The 19318-nt window shown below is 41.0% G+C and overlaps 1 long non-coding RNA gene and 1 pseudogene across 1 annotated transcript; both read left to right on the top strand.

The window, feature by feature from the left end:
• The first annotated feature begins 1921 nt into the window (after nucleotides 1–1921).
• LOC104657100 lies at nucleotides 1922–3607 on the top strand. The gene is made up of 3 exons (XR_747229.1): nucleotides 1922–2005; nucleotides 2337–2400; nucleotides 3282–3607. It is a non-coding gene; the product is annotated as an uncharacterized LOC104657100 (long non-coding RNA).
• Nucleotides 3608–5307: 1700 nt separating this feature from the next.
• On the top strand, nucleotides 5308–5447 carry LOC115892288 (annotated as a pseudogene).
• The last annotated feature ends 13871 nt before the right edge of the window (nucleotides 5448–19318 follow it).

The following is a 19318-nucleotide window of genomic DNA, read 5'->3' as shown; positions in this document are numbered from 1 at the left end:
GTGATTCATGCAATCAAATTCTGTTAGGGAGGAGAAAGTCTAGCTGTCAGTGGTATTAATAAATGCCCGGTGTAAAACCACAGAATCTGGGCATTCATACCCCCTCTCCCCAAGGAGCTCAGTTAGCTTTGGGTGCATTACTTTCCTTTATTCATCCTCACAAGGGAACTCGAAGAGGAAGAGGGGGGCCAGCCTTCTTTAAACAATCTTCCTAGAATTTGTAGCTGCTGTAATGTACGTGGTACAGCAGTTCCCCCACCATAATCCACAGTTTTGCTTTCCGTGGTTTCAGTTACCTTCAGGACAGTATTATAAGATATTTTGAGAAAGAGAGAGAGACTACATACACATAAATCTTATTTGAGTATATTGTTATAATCATTCTATTTTATTTTTGTTTACTGCTGCCAATCTCTTACTGTGCCTAGTGTATAAATTAACCTTTACCATAGGTATGTATGGGAAAAAAATATAGTCTGTATAAAGTTCTGTACTATCTGCAGTTTCAGGCATACCCATGCAGATAATGGGGGCTACTGTATATACACTGTTTTTCACTCTAGGCTCCTCCAACTAAGTAGAAATGTAGAGACTTGATAAGGTTTAGAAAGAACCTAAAATAGCTATTAAAGGTAGAGCCACTAGATCAGCGCAGCTGTCAGGGTTTGAAGGCACCCCTGCTTTTGGAGCTGGCAAAGACCTAAGGAATCCACCACGAGGAGAGAAGGAGGAGGCATGGACACACACAGGTGATTTAGGAGCCTGCGGATACACCTCACTCCAAGGCAAGCTCTCCCACCCTCTGCCACCAAGGAGAGTGCTGGCACGTCTCTCTGGCAGTCTTCCACCTGAAAGAGCTAATCTGCCAGGCATCGCACACTCATCTTCCTGTGGGCTGCCAGGAAGAATCTGGGTCAGTGGGAGTTTACAGCTGTAGCAGCAGCCAGACCAGTCATGAACTATGGTGAGTCTACATCTCACCTGGTGGTCAGAGTGACCATGAGCACTCTTAAGAGAAACGGCTCTGATACCAAACCTGTTACTATGCAGAAAGTAAACTCAGACCCTTTGACATCTGTAGTCCCTCTGGAAAATTGGAAACCACACACACACACACACACACACACACACACACACACACCCCTATCCCCAAGCTCTTATTAGCCCCCAACTCACTTTGCTCATCCACTTGCAGAAAAGATTTAATGAATCCTTTAAGCCTATGTTGCCTCTCCCAGGGGTATTTGCATAAAAGAACCAATGAATAAAACCATCATTTTATATGGGAAATTGGCAAATCAAGTGGAGGAGGCATTTAAGGCCTAGTAGATCCCTCACCTAGCCATAGATAATACAAGAAGTGTGGTGGATAACTACTGTACCTATTCAACATGCAGGGCATAGGAACAGCATGGAGACTGGCATGGAGGAGAGCTAAATTCTCAGCGGGCTGCTGCCAACTCAACAGTGAGGGGCTCAGACCCTTCACCTCTGTGGGTGTCAGTGTGCTTCTCTGTAGAATGAAGGGTAGGAAGAAGAACCGGTCCACACCACTCCTTCCACCACCTCCTCTCCTCATCCCTCTTTCTTCTCTTTCACTGTTGGGGCGGCTGTGTGGATATCAGAGTTCAGCTGTACAAGCCAGAGTGGGAGGTTTTGGCTGATTGCCGGTTTTCTTCAGAATTTCTCTACAGGTTAAGTTAGGGAGCAGCAAGCTGGTGGCGGGGGGGGGGGACCAGTGTTTGTTGTGCTTTCCATAAAATGAGATCCATCTCTTCTAAGCCACCCTTTTCTCCAGTACTGACTAACTGATCTCCAAGATACCTGATAGTCTAGTTTCAGGATTAGCCCTGTGGTCTGATCCACTGGCTACTCCAGATGGACCTGTCTCCAGGCTCTTCTGTGCGTTTGGCCTTCCCTCTGGGCAGAAATGCACCAGGGAAAGGACATAACTAAACCGGTTGTATCAGAGCAGCCTGCCTGAGAGAGATCAAGCAGGGCACAGGTAAAAATGTTAATAAAAATTAAAAATAGAATCTGCAGAACAGGTATTGCTCTTTCTCATTTGGCGAAGGCCTGCTGCCAACATCAGAGTGATCCTTACCAATGTGATGAGTGGGGGGAAGGCCACAGAAAGGACTGCCGAATGCTTGTGTGATGTGTGTTGTTTTAACATTTCTGAAATCCCGTTCTTAGTCTGCACACCTTGTCCAAGGCTCCGATGTTATCCAAGTGATTCATCATTTAATGCTGTTGGCTTCAACATGGATTTAATGGTAATTAAACCAAGTGCACACCATGTGGAGATCTATTCACTTGAAGGTCCTTCAGTTCAGGTCACCAGGTATGCCCCAGGGCTCCTGCCACAGCTGATCCGGTGCTAGGTGCTGAGGATACATGGTGAGTTCCTTCCCTCCCCTCAGGGGCAGGTGTCTGGATGGGTAACTTTAATATGATGTCAGATACAGACAGTGCCAAAGGAGCATGAAGGAAGGCCCTTGACCTCCCAGGTGGTGAGCTGGAGACCTCAGGGAGATAGAGTGAGGTGCAATTTGCGGGATGAAAGAAGTTACCCAGGTGAGCTGGAGGAAGGGAATGGCATTCCCAGTAGAGGGAGCTCTCTTTTTGTATATTGTGGACAGGAAGGAGGTGGGAGGTGGGAGGTGGGAAGAAGGTGGTCAGAAGGAAGAAAAGGGATTGCATTCTGTCTCTTTTCTACCCATCTGCACTCTTATTCCTGCAGAAATAGAAAGAGAAAATCCACATCTAGGGATGGTTTTTATCAGCTTAAAGGAGGTAGAATAAATTTGGAGTACTGTTTCTAATAGCAACAAAACAACAAATCAGAAAACCCAACCCGCAAACAACCTGAATGTCTATCCGTAGGAAAATGCTTAAACAAACCCAGTACATTCATATATATTATAGAATAATATGTAGTTTAAAAAAAATAAGATAGCTCTATATGTACAGAGAGATATCCAAGAAATATTAGTAAATAAAAAAGCAAGTCATAGAAAAATATATACAATGTATATGTTCCCATTTATGTAAAGAAATATGTGCATCTTACTTGCGGTGATGTATTTTTGTGTGTCTATATCCATGCACATATATAAACACATAGGAAAAAAGTCTGGAAAGATTCTTAACTTCTGGGGAGGGAAGTGGGATTGCAGGATGGCAAAGAAGGACTTTCACTTTCTGCTCAATTCGCTTCCATATTGTTTATATTTTTACTCGAGCATGTATTACTGAGGTAATTTTTTTTTTTTTTTTAGTCGGGGAGAAAGCAATTGAATAGAAATGCAAAGCTCTTCAAAGGAGACCTATAAAGTCATCTTTGTTTTGTTCATTCTTCTTATGTTTCTGCATTAGGGCATTCTCCTAAATTGGGGAGAAACCAAAATGCCCAGAAGTTAAATTCTGCAACTGTCATCATGCAAAATGCCAAATAAGAGAACAAAAGTAAGTTGGATTCTATATTGTTAGGAAGGGATGGTTAATTTGATTGACTCTCGGGAGCTATTTTTCTAGCATTAAGTAATTCTAGGGAGCCCTTTTGTGATCATCTCTGAGTAAATAAAGAAGTGAAATTGCAATCAAATCAATAATGAATCAACTTTAATGCTCTCATAGAGAATATAAGCTAAATTACAATGTGGATTAAATTGTAATATGTAAGAAGCACATTATCCCAATGGCAATATTTTCTAAAATGTCTCTTCTTTTTTGTTTTTGTTTTTTTTTTGAGACGGACTTTTGCTCTTCTCACCCAGGCTGGAGTGCAATGGCTCAATCTCAGCTCACTGCAACCTCCACCCAGGTTCAAGTGATTCTCCTGCCTCAGCCTCCCAAGTAGCTGAGATTACAGGCGCCTGCCACTATACCCAGCTAATTTTTGTATTTTGAGTAGAGATGAGGTTTCACCATATTGGCCAGACTGGTCTCAAACTCCTGACCTCAGGTGATCCACCTGCCTGGGCCTCCCAAAGTGCTGGGATTACAGCCATAAGCCACCACAGCCAGCCTAAAATGTCTCTTCTTACCTAGCTTCCACCTCCAAGCACACATGCCTCTCACACATCCGTGATTTTGTTATCTAGTACGAAGCCAACAACAAAGCAGAACATCTAGCACCAACAAATGTTTAGATGATACACTGTTAGAGCAGCTCCCACCAACACCAGATGGGCTTAGGGGTCATTTCCCTCTTTAGCGTCTCCCCTACGGAAGCCTGCAGAAAATTTCTAAGGTAATCTGGTGCTGGTGAGAGCTGAGCTCAACTCCACTAGACCACAGAGTCCCAGATCATATGTCCCAGATTCAACCTCTGGTTCATGTCAGACCTAGCAAGAGTTTGGGGCCACCTTCACTTTTCAACTTGCCAGGGATAGAAAATGTGGATGGCCTTTCCCACTGTTTATATTGGGTCAGGTCGCTTAACCTGGGTAGTCTCCTATTTCCTCACATCCACAGGGGCGTTCACTTTCTAGACCAGAGAATATATTTAAACCCCATGTTACCCTTAAGGAAAAAGCTCTAATAGTAAAGAAGATCCTCTTTTTGAAGAGAAGGGCAAGGCAGTCTCACACCAAAACAAAGCAATCCACATAAGACCCTTTTCTTTTGCCTCAGGAATTCTTTCCTTTTGTTTTTTATTTTTTATTTAGTTTTTTTTTTTTTGAGACGGAGTCTTGCTCTGTTGCCCAGGCTGGAGTGCAGTGGCACAATCTCAGCTCACTGCAAGCTCCGCCTCCCGGGCCCATGCCATTCTCCTGCCTCAGCCTCCTGAGTAGCTGGGACCACAGGTGCCCGCCACCGCGCCCGGCTAATTTTTTGTATTTTGAGTAGAGACGGGGTTTCACTGTGTTAGCCAGGATGGTCTTGATCTCCTGACCTTGTGATCCGCCCGCCTCAGCCTCCCAAAGTGCTGGGATTACAGGTGCCACCATGCCCAGCTAATTTTTGTATATATTTTTTTTTTAAGTGGAGATGGGGTTTTGCCATGTTGCCCAGGTCAGTCTCGAACTCCTGAGCTCAAGCAATCCACCCGCCTCGGCCACCCAAAGTGTTGGGATTACACTGTGCCCAGCCACCTCAGGAATTCTCTAAGTGGAGAATTAGTGGTGGGAATGTTACACCTGATCGCTCACAGGTCTCTACATTCAAATTTGTCCAAGGCTTATTACTGGGATCCCTGGACATAATCCAAAGGGTTCACAGACTAGTTGGATGGGGAGGAATCGCTATTTCCACTAACCTCTCTCTGAAATTTATCAAGTTTTCTATTTTAAATAAGGTAACATTGCTTCTCGGTCTTTTGGCTAAGATCAAGTGTAGTATCTATTCCTATCAGTTTAAATGTGGTAACAAACTACAGTAGTCTTATTGGTACCTGTGGCTTAGTCACCAATAGAAATCAAGATAATTTCATATAACATTATAGTTACCCCAGATATCTCAAAATATTTGCCCTGATAGCTATTGCAAAATTATGGAAGTTACTTAACTTGCCATTAGATCTTTTTGTATAACATTTAATAAATAAGAATATATAAAAATCTTTATCATAGATTTTAAAAAATATTTTAATAACTGTATTTCAGTATACCCAGATGCATTTTTAGCCCAATGTATTTTCTTTTTATAACCCGATTTTCTTTTATTGTTTTATATAAAGATAGTATTCTGAGTGAGATGCATAAACCTCACCAGTCTGCCAAAGGAATACATGTCCAATAAAGATTAAGAACCTCAACTCTAAGTGAAGTTAGAATGGAGTTTGCAAATGTTGCTCAGGGTCTGTGTCAATGTCACTTTATTTAAACATTCCTGAGATTCAGCCTCCAACTCACTGAGCTCCTCCTAACCAAATATGTGAAGGAAGAAGCTGCATCTGTATAAACATCATCCAGCTAAAGTGTCAGATTTCCTTCTCTTCTTCACAGTTGTTTGAAGCCAACAGTCAAAGGCATTAGAAGGATCAAATATCCTGTGTGGCTGGAAGAAGAGAAAAGAACTTTGGAATTATAACCCAAGCATTTGGTTTAACTCTGCTACCCTGTTTTCTTTGTTTGAATTAAGTGCAACCAGTAAGAGCTCAAAAAATGAAAGAATAAGTCATAAACTTTAAGTTACTGGTTTAATTTTCTCAGTAGGGCATTAGGGCATCACCTAATAGCTGCTTAACAGCTTGATAATGAGAGTCATGGCTTCTGATCAGTGCCTAGACATGGTGTGACAAATGCATTTCACTGTGATCTGATCCAGTTACCACTAGGTTGGGAAGGGCTCTGAGGCCATCTCCAGGTCTAAGAAGGGGAAAGGTGCTATGGTAGATCACTGATGTCTGCTATGGTAAAGGGATGGAGCTGTGTGTATGCCCCATAATTACCCAGAGTTCCAGCCGTAACTGGTGCCAGTGGCCACCTTTATTTGAAACCCAGGCAGAAATATATTCCTGAACGTTCCTTCTGTATGTCCACTCTGTGCTGAATAGAAAGGGTAACCTCAGTTCCTGTAACTGTTGTGCCAACTAACTGCATTATATTGATGAACAAGGAGCATGAAACACAAGATATTGTATAAAACTATCTGGGATGCAAAAACATTATAGCACAATTGATGAGAGAGAATTTACTAAAAAATTAATAAGTTGATCAAAGAAATGGGATTCCTGTGCTTCTTCCTATTTATTAGTATTACAAAGTTTGACCTCATGACTTCTGCTTGGAAATACTCAAACTCCCAAATCCAGTGCTTACTGACTCAGTTTCCCTGGCTGTTTCTTTTGTAGGCCCTTATTGGCGGGGGGCAGGGGGAGGTGGTGTTAATGCTACCTCAAACATACAGAGGACTTTCTAAAACACTGTCTCCTGTGATGCCGCCCAGCAGGCAGGAGAGACTCCATTGTAATAATTATTTCCATTTTGCAGATAAAGAGACTGGGCTCCAGGAATTGACTTTCCCAGAATCCCATTGTCACTTCAGGGCTCTCAAGATGTTGCCTTCCAGAGTTCTGCTTGCTTGTATCAGGTTCTCCTAAAGAAAGAAAGCCATTAAACAAGAAAACAAACCAACATTCTGTAATGGATTAAAAATAAACTGTCATTCACCTATTAGCTCTTCTACATTGGCCAGGATGGAGGTGACATTCCTGGTTTTCTTATCTTTCCTCTTGTTTTAGCAGAATTTAAGGAATCTGCTTAACCATTTGTACTTTGTTCTACTGCCAGTCCAATCAATTTCAAACAATGGATTCCCAAGCCAAGCTTCTAACTACAGCTCACCAGGCATCCTAGTTGGACTGATTTTGCTTTTGTTTTGAGAAATTATGAAAAAGGCAAGTTGTTTTACATGTAAGTACTGACCATTTGGGAAAAGCTGTTATTTGCCTCTAGCTAAAATATGCAAGAAAAGGAGATGGATGGGTTTGGGGACTTGCCTTAAACTAAACTAATCAAGATGGTAATTCCTGAGTAATTCATGGTTCCTAGCGGTCTTGTTAGATCAGTGGGTGAGATTCTTGGCCTCATATTTTGCCCCAGCTGCTAGTCCAATTCTCTGATCTCTGTTCACCCACACCATAGCCCTGGACTCTGGCTGCAAGAGTAGAAACATTCTGTTGTTTCCTCTAATCTTGTAAATTCATTTGTGCATCAACTATGTGCCAGTCATCCTAAAGAAACTTACAGCCAAGTTAAAGACTGACAAGTTAAAGGGCAATTTTATTTTAAAAAAGAACTCTACAGAGTGCATGTTTGTGAACCCTGGTCTTTGGAATTCAGGGGAAATTTTCTGGAGGAAGGGACATTTAAACTAAGGCCTTAAAGAAGAGTAGGAGAAGGAAAGGGGAAGGAGTGAAAGAAGGCATTCGAGGCAGAAGAAAATGTGTGCAAAAGGTAAGTAGACAAAAGAGTGAGTTCAAGTTTAAAGCAGAGAATGTAAGGGATGATATAGAGGTGGGGAGAGGTGGGAAGAATATGGCTGGGAATGTAAACAAGAACCAAATCATAAACAACCTAACATGTGAACTAACATTTTGGGGCCACATCCTGAGAGCAATAGGTAGTCACTTTGTTATTAATTTGATCACGATTGCTTTGACTGCTCTGTGGAGAATGGACTTAAGAGGAGCAATATTGCAAGCAGGGAGGCCCACTTCAATCCACGGGAAGCTTTCTGGAAGCCTAAAATATAATGGAGAGAGTAGATATGGAGAAAAAAGAATTCCAGAATCACAAGGTCAGCATTCCAGTGTAGCAGGTAATTATTTCTAGGTCCTCTTCATTGGATTATCATTTGATGTTTCTGGTTTTCACCTGTTTCACTTACCCCTGAGTTGCAGGGACTGAGCATAAATGAGCTCCACTCTTAGAAAGAACAATGGTTGACTAAGCATGGAGAAGGGTTCATTTTAGGTCTCAAGTGCAGTTAACAAGTGCCAAGGTTTGTACATATGTTTCATTATAGACACCAATTCTGATGATTGGGGCTGAGATAGATGTAGGAAGCTTATTTTAGGATGCACAGGGAAATAAGGAAGCAGAGGAAGCCATCTTAACACTGGCCAAGCCAAGCTTCATAGAGCACTGAAATGTCTCTTAAGGCATCACAGTAACCCCAGCTACTAAAGAGAAGTCTGGCAGCCAGCATTTCTCTGCCTCTGGTTTTGTGCCAACATCTCAACTACCAACTCCCTTGACACCTCATAGCTTTTACTGCCTCATGGCTTCTGCTTACCACCATGTGTGTGTGTGCTGTTCAGTTTTAGTCTCTACTGTCTCTATTGCTGTAAGAGGGTTTTCCCATACCTTGACACCCTGAGCCCCAACCCAAAAACCTGAAATCATCTTCCCTGATAGCTCAAGGCAGAAAACTCCTTGGGAGAATCGTTATTGGTTTTGTTTGGGTTATTCACCTATCCCTGCTCTAATCACTGAGGCCAGGAGGCTGAGGATACATGTGTAGCTAGCAATTTGGGGATCCCATCTCAACCACATGTCATGGGGAGGAGTTCTCCACCAGCAACCTGTGGTGATCCACTAGCAACCTGTGATGATCCACTAGCAACTTCTGGCAACTTTTCTGAGCAGAAAAAAATTGTCATTGGCAGGCATTTTGGGCTTCATGGCTTGTCCCGAAGGTAACGTTTTTCTAAATATAGGTAACTACGTTAACAACTTCAAGTTTTAACTTTCTCTGCTGGAAATTAAGTTTGTCAGAATGTTAGTTTTAAAATAAATCTTACATCTGTGGAACTTTCGTAAGACTTTGTGCAGAAAGGAATAAAACAAAGACAAATTATTACATGCTATCTTTTTCTCTATCAAGAGTCTTTTAGAAAAACAACGATACCAGTTATGTTCCTTTGGTTGCAAGCAACAGAAATCAACACTGGCAAACCTAAGCAAAGTAGAATGTACTGGGAGAATATTGAAAAAGTCAGTCACTGGAACATCTGTGGTCTATGAAGCAGGAATCATAGAACTGACTGACTTTAAGCAGGAATAGCATATCAGAGCATACCTTGAGGATGAAAGAGCTCTGGATGTATACAGGTGGTAGAATTATAAAGAAAAGCAAGAAAATCATCCTCACAACAGTCAGGATAATGGTCACCTTAAGAGTGAAGGCAGAATTAGCTATATAATTTGTGGGACTCAGAACAAACTTAAAATGCAGGGCCACTTGCTCAAAAATTATAAAAAATTTCAAGAAGGCAGACGTTAAATCAAGCATGGGACCCTTCTGAGCATGAAGCCCTGTATGATTGCAGGGTCCAAAACCCTTGAAGCTGTCCCTGAGGGAAGAAGATGGTTTTGACTGGTGAAGAGCATACAGAAGACTTTGGTGGATTCATAAACTGGACAATGCTGCTACATAGGCATTTGCTTTTGGTTATTTGCAAATCTTTCATGTCGCTTTTGCATTTTTCTTTGTGTTATATTTCACAATTAAACAAAACTAACTGTATCTTCTGTCCTTGTGTCAACCATACGACATTCAATATTCCAAGGAATCTGAGTGGCAAAGTTTAAGTCAAGTACCCTTGTCCTGGTTGTGCAGAGGATAATACTACTACTAATAACAACAAAAATGAGAAGGCAAACAAGAACAGGATGAAGAAGAAGAACAAGTAGAAGAGCTAATACTATCAGTTGCCACATGTTTTATGTGTTATTTCTAAATTAACTCATCAAATATACTCATAACAACCGTATGAAACAGAAACTTTTCCCTTCAGCTTTTGAAGTGGGAAATGGGTAGTGTACTTCGATTTTTTGACTGCTAAGAGCTCTCGCCATGAGAGGAGACCATGCTCTAACAGGAAGCAGGACTTACTGGGATTGTGAGTAGCCACGAAATAACAAATGTCTACTACACAGAGGGTCAGAGGACTTCACTACAATCTTCCTTCTTTTTTTTTTTTTGGAGACAGTCTTGCTTTGTTGCCCAGGCTGGAGTACAGTGGCATGATTTCAGCTCACAGCAACCTCTGCCTCCTAGGTTCAAGTGATTCTCTTGCCTCAGCCTCCCGAGTAGCTGGGACTACAGGCATGCACCACCACACCCACCTAATTTCTGTATTTTTAAAATAGAGACAGAGTTTTGCCATGTTGGTCAGGCTGGTCTTGAACTCCTGACCTCAAGTGATCCACCCACTTCAGCTTCTGAAAGTGCTGGGATTACAGGCATGAGCCACCATGCCCAGCCTATTCCTTCTTATATGTAATAATCATTTGTTGATTTTCAAAGTTTAATGCCCTAAGCTAGGTAATATATAGGAGAGACAAAATTAAACAAGACAGTGACCTCCCAGGTACTATGTCACTTAAAAAAAAAAAAAAAAAAACTATGTCACTTAAGAAAAAAAGGGAAAAAGAGGGACTATACCCCCTAAGGAAAGTTCACCTACAAAGAAACAATACATGAAGTGCTTAGTAACTGAAGAAGATGAGTCTAGGACATGTCCAGGGCCATCATGATCACATCACACATCACATTCTCAAGGTAGCTTCAGTCCCTGCAAAGATGGACTCAGAAAACTAAACTAACAGTAAGTCTGCCCTCAGATTTAACCTGGCCACAGCCGTCATCACTTATTTGCCAAACTGGAACAGCTGAGGAGCACGACTACACACAGACATTAGATTCACAGATATGCAAGGCTGCCAAATGGGGACTCATGAAGAGGCAGAAATCTGGAAATCCCATTAGTGACAGATGCAGCGCAGCATGCATGTCTGGGGAGGCACTGGCCCCAGCCCTTGGGGAAAGGCAGATCCATCTTAGACCATGACAGCCACTCCAAACCAATCTGAGGCCAGTGTGAGGGTGAGACGCGGTGCAAAGCAGGGGTGGATAAAGCCAGGCAGTTAGCAGCCATCTACTTGCCCCAGTAGGGCAAAGATTGCTTGGTTTCTGAGAGAAATGAGTTCAAGTCCTTGGAGGGCCTCTAATTTGATGTTTTGAATGGGAACCAAAATGGGCAAGTTTGAATCCTACCTCTACCACTTCACCTTGGGCGGGTTTCTTCACCTCTCTTTTTCTTCTCCACAAAATGGAAGTGACACATTCTAGGGTTGTTGCAATAATTAAATGGAAAAATACATATACATTGGCAATAGTAATTATTGTTAATTGTGTCCTATATAAAACGAAGAAGTTGAATGAAAGATTCTCTTTGTTTCTTTCTAATGCTAACATTCTGCGATGATCTTAAAAGTACCCGAGATGAGATATCCCTGGTTCATTCCTTTTGTTCTTAACATCATCTGAACATTAATGATTTTGGATTTCTATAACAGAACTAGCTGTCTGATTGAAAGTATGACCTGTGTGTCTATTTTTACTTCTGCTTTTATGCCTTTTAAAATCTTTGATGATATCTGTGCACTAGCTCACGTAAAACACAACTGCTTTCATCTAACCACTTCAACATTTGTAATCAGTGTTGACTAGGGAGGGAAACTATTTCACTTGGCTATTTTCACTCAGTCCTACCTTTCACAGAGAGCTCATTCAGGAAGGAATGAATTGAGGCTGAAAGGGGCACATATAAATGTGAATATAGTCACATGACAGGAGAATTCTAGATTTAGAAGTTCAACGTGGGGATTACACTTGCTGAAAATAATCTTAATGTATATTTTAGTGGTAAATTGTTAACATTCTTTCCATATTTCCTGACCTCAGCTATTCCCTTTCCTCCGCTGTGGTTAAGGGTAAAATTCAGGAATGGATAACTTTCAGAGAACCAGGGAGACAGGATTTTGCCTGTGGTCAGGAAAAAAAAAAAAAAAAAAAGAAAAAGAAAGAAAGAGAGAAATTTCATTTGCTTCGAAGCTGGTTTGTGAGAGGTCAGGGGTGGGGAAGGCAGAGGGAGGAGGCCTCTCCAGGGGCCCAGCCGAGGCTCCAGCTCCCTTTTTGTTTTAATCTGGTTTGTGGTCCTGCTGGCCCAGAGAAAACATGGACTTGCACTAATGTAGCCCAGGAAAAATACTGGAAGGAAAAAAGCTTAGACACTTAGTATAAACTACAGAAAATAAAAGCAATAAACTGCACAAGCAAATGAGACTTTCCTGATGGAAGTACTGTGATTTCTCAAAGCCAATAAAAGAGTCCGCAAATACATCCTCAAAGAAACTTGATTGTTTATTGTGGTGTCACATTTATGACCCACATAAGTAGCAGTCAACTAATATCTTTATAAAACTCTGATTTATAGGTACTTTGATGGGCTTTTCTGCCTACTGGGACCCCAAATGTGACAGGACCACCTCCCTATTTGCATGAGGAATTCTTGTTGTTATTGAGGACTGTGGAAGTCCAGTAACCAAGATGGTTACTGTTGATGACAGTTTTACATATTCCAGTTTTCCAAGGGGCAAAAGTCACATGCATACGACTGAATTCTTGGTAGAAGTTCTTTCCATTTTCTTTATGGTGATAGTGAGAGACAAAGAATTTCCTTAGGAAAAGATCTCTAATAAAATTATGAATAAATCACTTGGACTGATCCCAAATGGAGAAATCAATTTGATTTGTAGAAGCTAAGCCCTTTAGATTCTTCCGCAACATTTTGGTAAACTCATTTTTTAAACACAGCAGCAAACCACAAATTGGTCCTGTAAATCATGTAGATCACTAGATTTGGGAGACTAGAGGACTAGGAAAAAATGACGACAGTAATCCAGCAAATGTTTAATTTCTATCCCCACCCCCAAAAGGAACAACTACCCTTTCAGAGCCAAGTCCTGACTTCAGGGCTGCCCACAGTCTTCCTCTCTGAAAGCCCTGTAGAAAATTAGAGGGGCGGAAGGCAATCATTTAAAATAGATCACATTCAGTTTTATTAAAAAACCAAAACAGCTGGGGTATTGATTTGCAAGCTCTGTAATGCCATTGGTATGCCCGACCTGGCCAAGATATTAAAAAGATATTTAAGGAAATGTCAGTAAGTGTCTCAGGCACAAGCTTTGGCATATTCAGCTAGCATTGTGGTGCTGTGGGTAATTCGTCTTCCTTTATGTTTTGCTATGCAGCACAGAGGGGAGGGGGACATTTACAAAATGATTTACTGTGACACATCCATTATAATGAAAGTATGTGCCGCTTGCCAGCACTCCTGGCCCATCGTCTCCCTCCCAGATGCTCGGCCATATGTCCCATGCTTGGCGTGAGCGATGGTTGTGTTGGTAGAGAAGGATCTCGGTGTTTAACAGAAATCCCAGAAAGCTCTGAGGTTGCAGGCTCAGGTAAGAAAAGCAGCAGGAAAGGGCCCGTCGTTTGGGACTAAGTATTTTTAAAGATGCTTCAGTGGTATAACCACAGGATGGAGTGAGATTTACTGTCTCCTCAAGGTCAGGAGGACTGCTGAGAGAGGAGCTCAAGCTTTACTTGGGGAGCTTTCCACCGTTGCTGGCCTCCCAGCTCAAGTTCTCTTTCCTTCCTCACCCCTCCCCAAGATAGCTGGCTGCTCTCTGCTCTATCTTCTGACAGCAGCCCATTCCTCAGTTACCAGGACCTTGCATCCACATTCGAGAGGCACACATTACTGCCCTTCGTGAAAGCAGATGCTACTTTGACCATGTGGATCTCCTGGCTCCCTAATTATTGCAACCCTAGCTTAATTGCCTCTGCTCCTGGAATAAAATCAGCACTTATTGAACACCTACGTATGGAAGACATCATGCTAGGCCCTGTGAAAGAAAGAAAGAAATTTGGTATACAGTTGGTTTTGCCTTGAAAAGTTTACCATCTAGTTGTGAATTAGTACTCCCATCTATGTCCCGGCAAACCCTGGGCAAGCTTCTTAACCTCTTTGCGCCTTGATTTCTCCATCTGTAAAAGAGAGAACAATAGTATACAGGACTGATGTAAATAAATTAATATGTATAAAATGCTTAAACTAGTACATGACACATAATAATCACTCAGTAAATGTTAGCTAAATTTGGCCCCTAGTTGGAGGAAAAAAAGAGGAATAAAATTATATTTATATGCTGTACCTTGTAATAAAATTTTATATATGTTCACTGAATTCTCATGATACCATGTAAGGTAGATATTACTGTTACTCTTTAATTTTTAGTAAATTGAGTCTCTGCTAGGTTAATACTTTATCCAGGTGTTCAATGTTGACAACGCTTACAGTCAAGGCCAAAACTACTTAGTGCCAAAGCCCATGATTTTGAAAAGACAAATAATTTAAAATTTAAATAACGTTTACAAGACACTAGAGGTTGTCTAGCAAAGGTCAGTCTCTGATTGGTTTCCCAATAAATTGCATGAGAAGACATTGCCTAAGAGTTCACTTTGATATGGAGCTGGCAACCACAGGGAGCTCTTCCCACCACTAGACCTGAATGAAGCATCGAGGAGCCATTCTTGGAAGCCAGGGAGGGGAGTGGAATGGAAAAGGCTGCCTGGCAGGAGTTGTATCTCTAGGTGGAGGGACACAGCCAACCTGCCGGAACCAGCAGAGAAGGGGCCAGGAACATACTCTGATCTTACCTCCTCCTTCCTCTCTGCTGCCAGTACCCTTGGGTAAGCAAGTCCTTTGCTGCTGTCTAAATAGGTCATCCTCCCTGGGCGGAGAACAGGATGCAGAAGAGTAGAGAGAGGACCTGGGGGTGCCAATGTAAGATATCCAACACAGGAAGTTTGTTATAAGATTAGATAACTTACATGGCACTGTGTCTGCTACACAGAAGATACTGATCACCTGATGGTTACTATTATTTCTTATTATTTGTCCTGCTTTGGTTGGCTTGGTATTTTATGTGTCCAGCTCAGATCCTCTGGCCTCACCACAAACAAGAGTTTTCTAATCCCTGTAGTAGCATGAGAAGTGACTCACTAAAAAGTCAATTAAGTTTCTTGCTTACAATCTTTTGCCTCTATTTTTTTTAAAGAGAGCTTGAAAATGGGGTTGGGGGTGGGGAACTTGGAAATCATTTTTTTAAACACAAGCTTTGTGATTTGTCTTATTGGAAGTTCTTAGCAGAGGAAAGGGGCCTGTTTGTTTAGATTGCTATGCAACAGGAGGCATTGAGTAAATGGTTTCCCAGTTTTTATTATTTTAAACTTCACCCAGGAGAAAATTGATCCAAGTTTAAGAAAGAGAGGAGGAATGGAATATAGACTCTAATGTTTCCAAAATTCTAAATGGCACTGCAAATAATAGAACCCTAAAACAAACATTCCCAAACAGAAAATTACCTTTGTATTTCTCACTTTCAAGGTAAAATCCGTAGAAAATATGTCTTCATCTATTCAAACAGATTTTTTCCAGCTAATTTATACATTACATGCTAAATAATGACTGAAAGTTGGAAGTTTATCACTTTCTACCAAATATAAGCAAAAGATTAAGTTGCTGTAGAATAATTACTTTTTATCTCCGTTTTTCGCCCACAACATGCAGAAAGCACAACTAGGCAGAAGCCATCATTGACCAAGAGGAAAGAGGGGCGGATGCCTCCTAAAATTCTTTCCCTATCTCAAACTCAGTCACTAGTTTTTACAAAAGCTTCAGATTCCCCCATCAAGCTATTTTTTATTAGGTCAAGAGCTTTGGGGTTGATATTCATGTTGGTGCTGGCTCTATCAGGCTGGCAGGCTTAAGGCAGTTTCTGAATTTCCTGTTCAAGTTAGAGGGGAAAACGCACATGCGTCAAGTGCCCTGAACTTGGTGAAATTAGACATCTGGAAGCCAATGGTGGGGAAAGAGAGCAAAGGTTACAAGAAAAATAACACTCAGTAGCAACCAGCAAAACAAACTTTTGTCTGGAGCAACAAGAAGGCACAGCAAACACATCAGCCCATGTGGCACCAGCTCATCTTTTTAAAAACAGTGTCTTAGTGCTTTTCCTAACGTCAGTAGTTCCAAAAACATAAAGAAGTAAATAAAAATAATTAAAATACCTCTACCCAATAATTAAAATGCCGCTACCCTAACACTGTGATATATTTCCTTCTAGTTTTTTACACATACCTATTCTATAGGTATATGTTTATTAGTAAGATTGCAAAGAAATATGAAGAATATTTTAAAACTAAAAAACAGAATTATTTTATACTTGCAGTTTTATGTGTTGTATTTTAAGTCTACATTATTTTTATACATTTCTTCATATCATTACATATTGTCAGAATGGCTATTTTTTAAATTAGCTACGTAATAATTCATCCTACAGATGTAGCATAATTTGACCAAGCTCTCGTTGTTGGCATTCATGCTGTTTCCAACTTTTTTAGTGTTATGCATAATATTTTGAAGAATATCCTTGTAATTCTGCCTACAGAATAAATTCCTAGAAGTGAAATGACTGGGTGAAAAGCACTCACTTAAAACATAAAGCCCAATCTGTCATCTAGAAAAGTTATGTCAAGCCTTGGTCTTGTGAGTAGTTTAGGAAAATATCTATTTTATTACACCCTATCGATCCTGAGAATTGCCATCTTTAAAACTCTTGGACTATTTGAGAGGTGGAAATGGTGCCTTAATATTTAAAATGTTTATTTTTCTTACTTAATAGTAGTCTGAACATGTATTGACCAGGCCAAATCAGTTTTTGTCATCTTTGAAAACATTGACTTCCTTTTGACTAGACTTTAAAGTGCCAGTTCCCCCAGAAAAGTCAACTTCCATGGACGTGTGAACACAGCCCTCTTAATAGAAATATTACCAACTCCATATCAGCCTTAATTTTAATAATAACGCCAAACAATGGATTCTTTTCTGTCACGTTTTGCAATATAATCATGTCAGCTTTCAAAGGCTGGCACACCCTGGAATTACAAACACAGTCTGTGGCAAGAGATATTGGCAGCTCTCCAACCCAGAATGACAAGCAAGCATCCCTGTCATTCTGAGCCCACAGGATGATGGTGCAGGGACAGGGGACCTAGTAATATGGGTATCCATTGGCAACCTGACACTCGTTGACCCCTCACATGTCAAGAGTTCCTAACTTTCATGCCATGGATCCCTCTGACAGGTGAAGTCTACAGATCCCTTCTCAGAATAATGCCTTTAACTGCTTAAAATAAATACATACATATAATTATAAAAGAATCAAATTATATTGAAATATTGTTATCAAAACATTTATGAAAATCTGTGGCATAGTAATATAGGTGCTTATTAAACATTATTTAACAAAATCTAGCAGCAGATCTAAAAACTACCATCATAGCAAAGTGATAAAAAAGGTAAAGATATGTCAAGATGCCTGCAACAGCTAATATAATGTGAAACTGTTTATTTCTATTAGTGACAAAGTCCAAGGACTGCAAATACTGTTGTGGTTTTTTGCCTACATTCATAATGAAGGTAATAATGCATTTCAGTGAGAGTTCAGTAAAAGATGTAATTTTTTTTTTTTTCCTGTCCTGGAATGCCTGAGTTCTCTCCATGGACCCTAGGTTAATAACCCGTGGTCACATGAAGTGTTCTGAAAGTAGAAAGTTATGTAAATGCATTTATCTTCACCTCCTCCCATTACTAAGAAATGTTACATTTTCTCTGGGCCCTATTTTTTTTCTTTGCTCTAATTACTACCATTCTGGGAAGTTGTTGGAACAGTGCAGTAGGGTTGGCTACAGTGGAAGAGCTTAGTCAAAGGGTTGAAGTCACTATGTTAAAAATACCTTACTTGATGAAGTTGCAGACCTGTGCTCTCTGATCACGTGTCACACGTAGCACCATTACGCCACACTGTGATTTAACCTATGCCTGAGAGTCAGAAGCTCAGAGTTCTAGCTACAGCTTTGTCACTAAGCAGCTGTGTGACTGTGAAAAGGCCCCTTGACATTCCTGAGCCTTAGATTTTCATAATTCAAAACAAACAAAAAAAAAATTTGGAAAAGACAATCTCCCCTTTCAAGCTCTCACAATATTTGACTTTAAAACTTTTTGACTCCATTGTATTTTGATGATGAGTGTATCCTTCTAGAAGAGTCATTTAGCATCCAGAAGAGATAGACTTACCTGTTTTCTAAAATAAAGTTTCAATCCCCTTCTTTGTCCCTGCCAGTCCCTCTTTTCCATTTTTCCCTCATACTCTTTGTATGACAAACATGTTCTTTTCCTTAAAGCAACAGAACCTGAATTCTTCTGTTGGTTCTAAAGTAGAACTTAAAGTTTCTCTGGATCTTCTGTTTGTCACACGACTTCTCCAGTCAAGTCTGAATGCCCAGGCCAGCCAGTGTCAATTTCAGTTTGGTTCCAATGTTCCCAGACCTCCGCTCATAGAGCATTCTTCCTTCCTCATTAGGTAAGCTTTCCTAGGTCTTAGGCAGGAATTTCTCAACTTTCTATGTGTCGCTTCACTGAACAAGGTAAAGCATTCTGTTCTCCTACCCATATAGAGTTCACAGAGTAAATATTTCTCAGTGCTTTTCCTTCCTAATCACGCAACATTTTTAAACACTTGGCATTGTGCTCTGTTCAAGTGGTCGAGCCCAGATTCAGGGAGAGCCCTGAGTTTTTTATGTCAGAGTGAACAGGAGTGCTGGTTGAATGAGACGGCCTGGCAGGGACACCATAGGCCTGTTGGGCCCTAAGAATACTTACAAGGCTGAAGAGAAAGACACAGAGGCAGCCTGCTCTTGGCAAGCCCGGGCAGGGTTCCCTTTGATGTGAAGTCTTGCTTGATATTGCTTTGTGTGTCTGCATTTGTCCTTGGCAGGCGGAAGGCAGTTCCTTTCCAACAATGAGGTGCCCTTGTGTATTGCTGCCATCCACCAAAACAGTGATGCATGGAAGCAGCTCCCAGGGTGATGAGGTAGGCAGAGTGAGGTTGAG

Source organism: Rhinopithecus roxellana, chromosome 1 (genome assembly GCF_007565055.1).
Source record: "Rhinopithecus roxellana isolate Shanxi Qingling chromosome 1, ASM756505v1, whole genome shotgun sequence".
In the NCBI taxonomy this organism is placed as follows: Eukaryota; Metazoa; Chordata; class Mammalia; order Primates; family Cercopithecidae; genus Rhinopithecus; species Rhinopithecus roxellana.
This window is presented reverse-complemented; position numbering and strand designations above follow the sequence as displayed.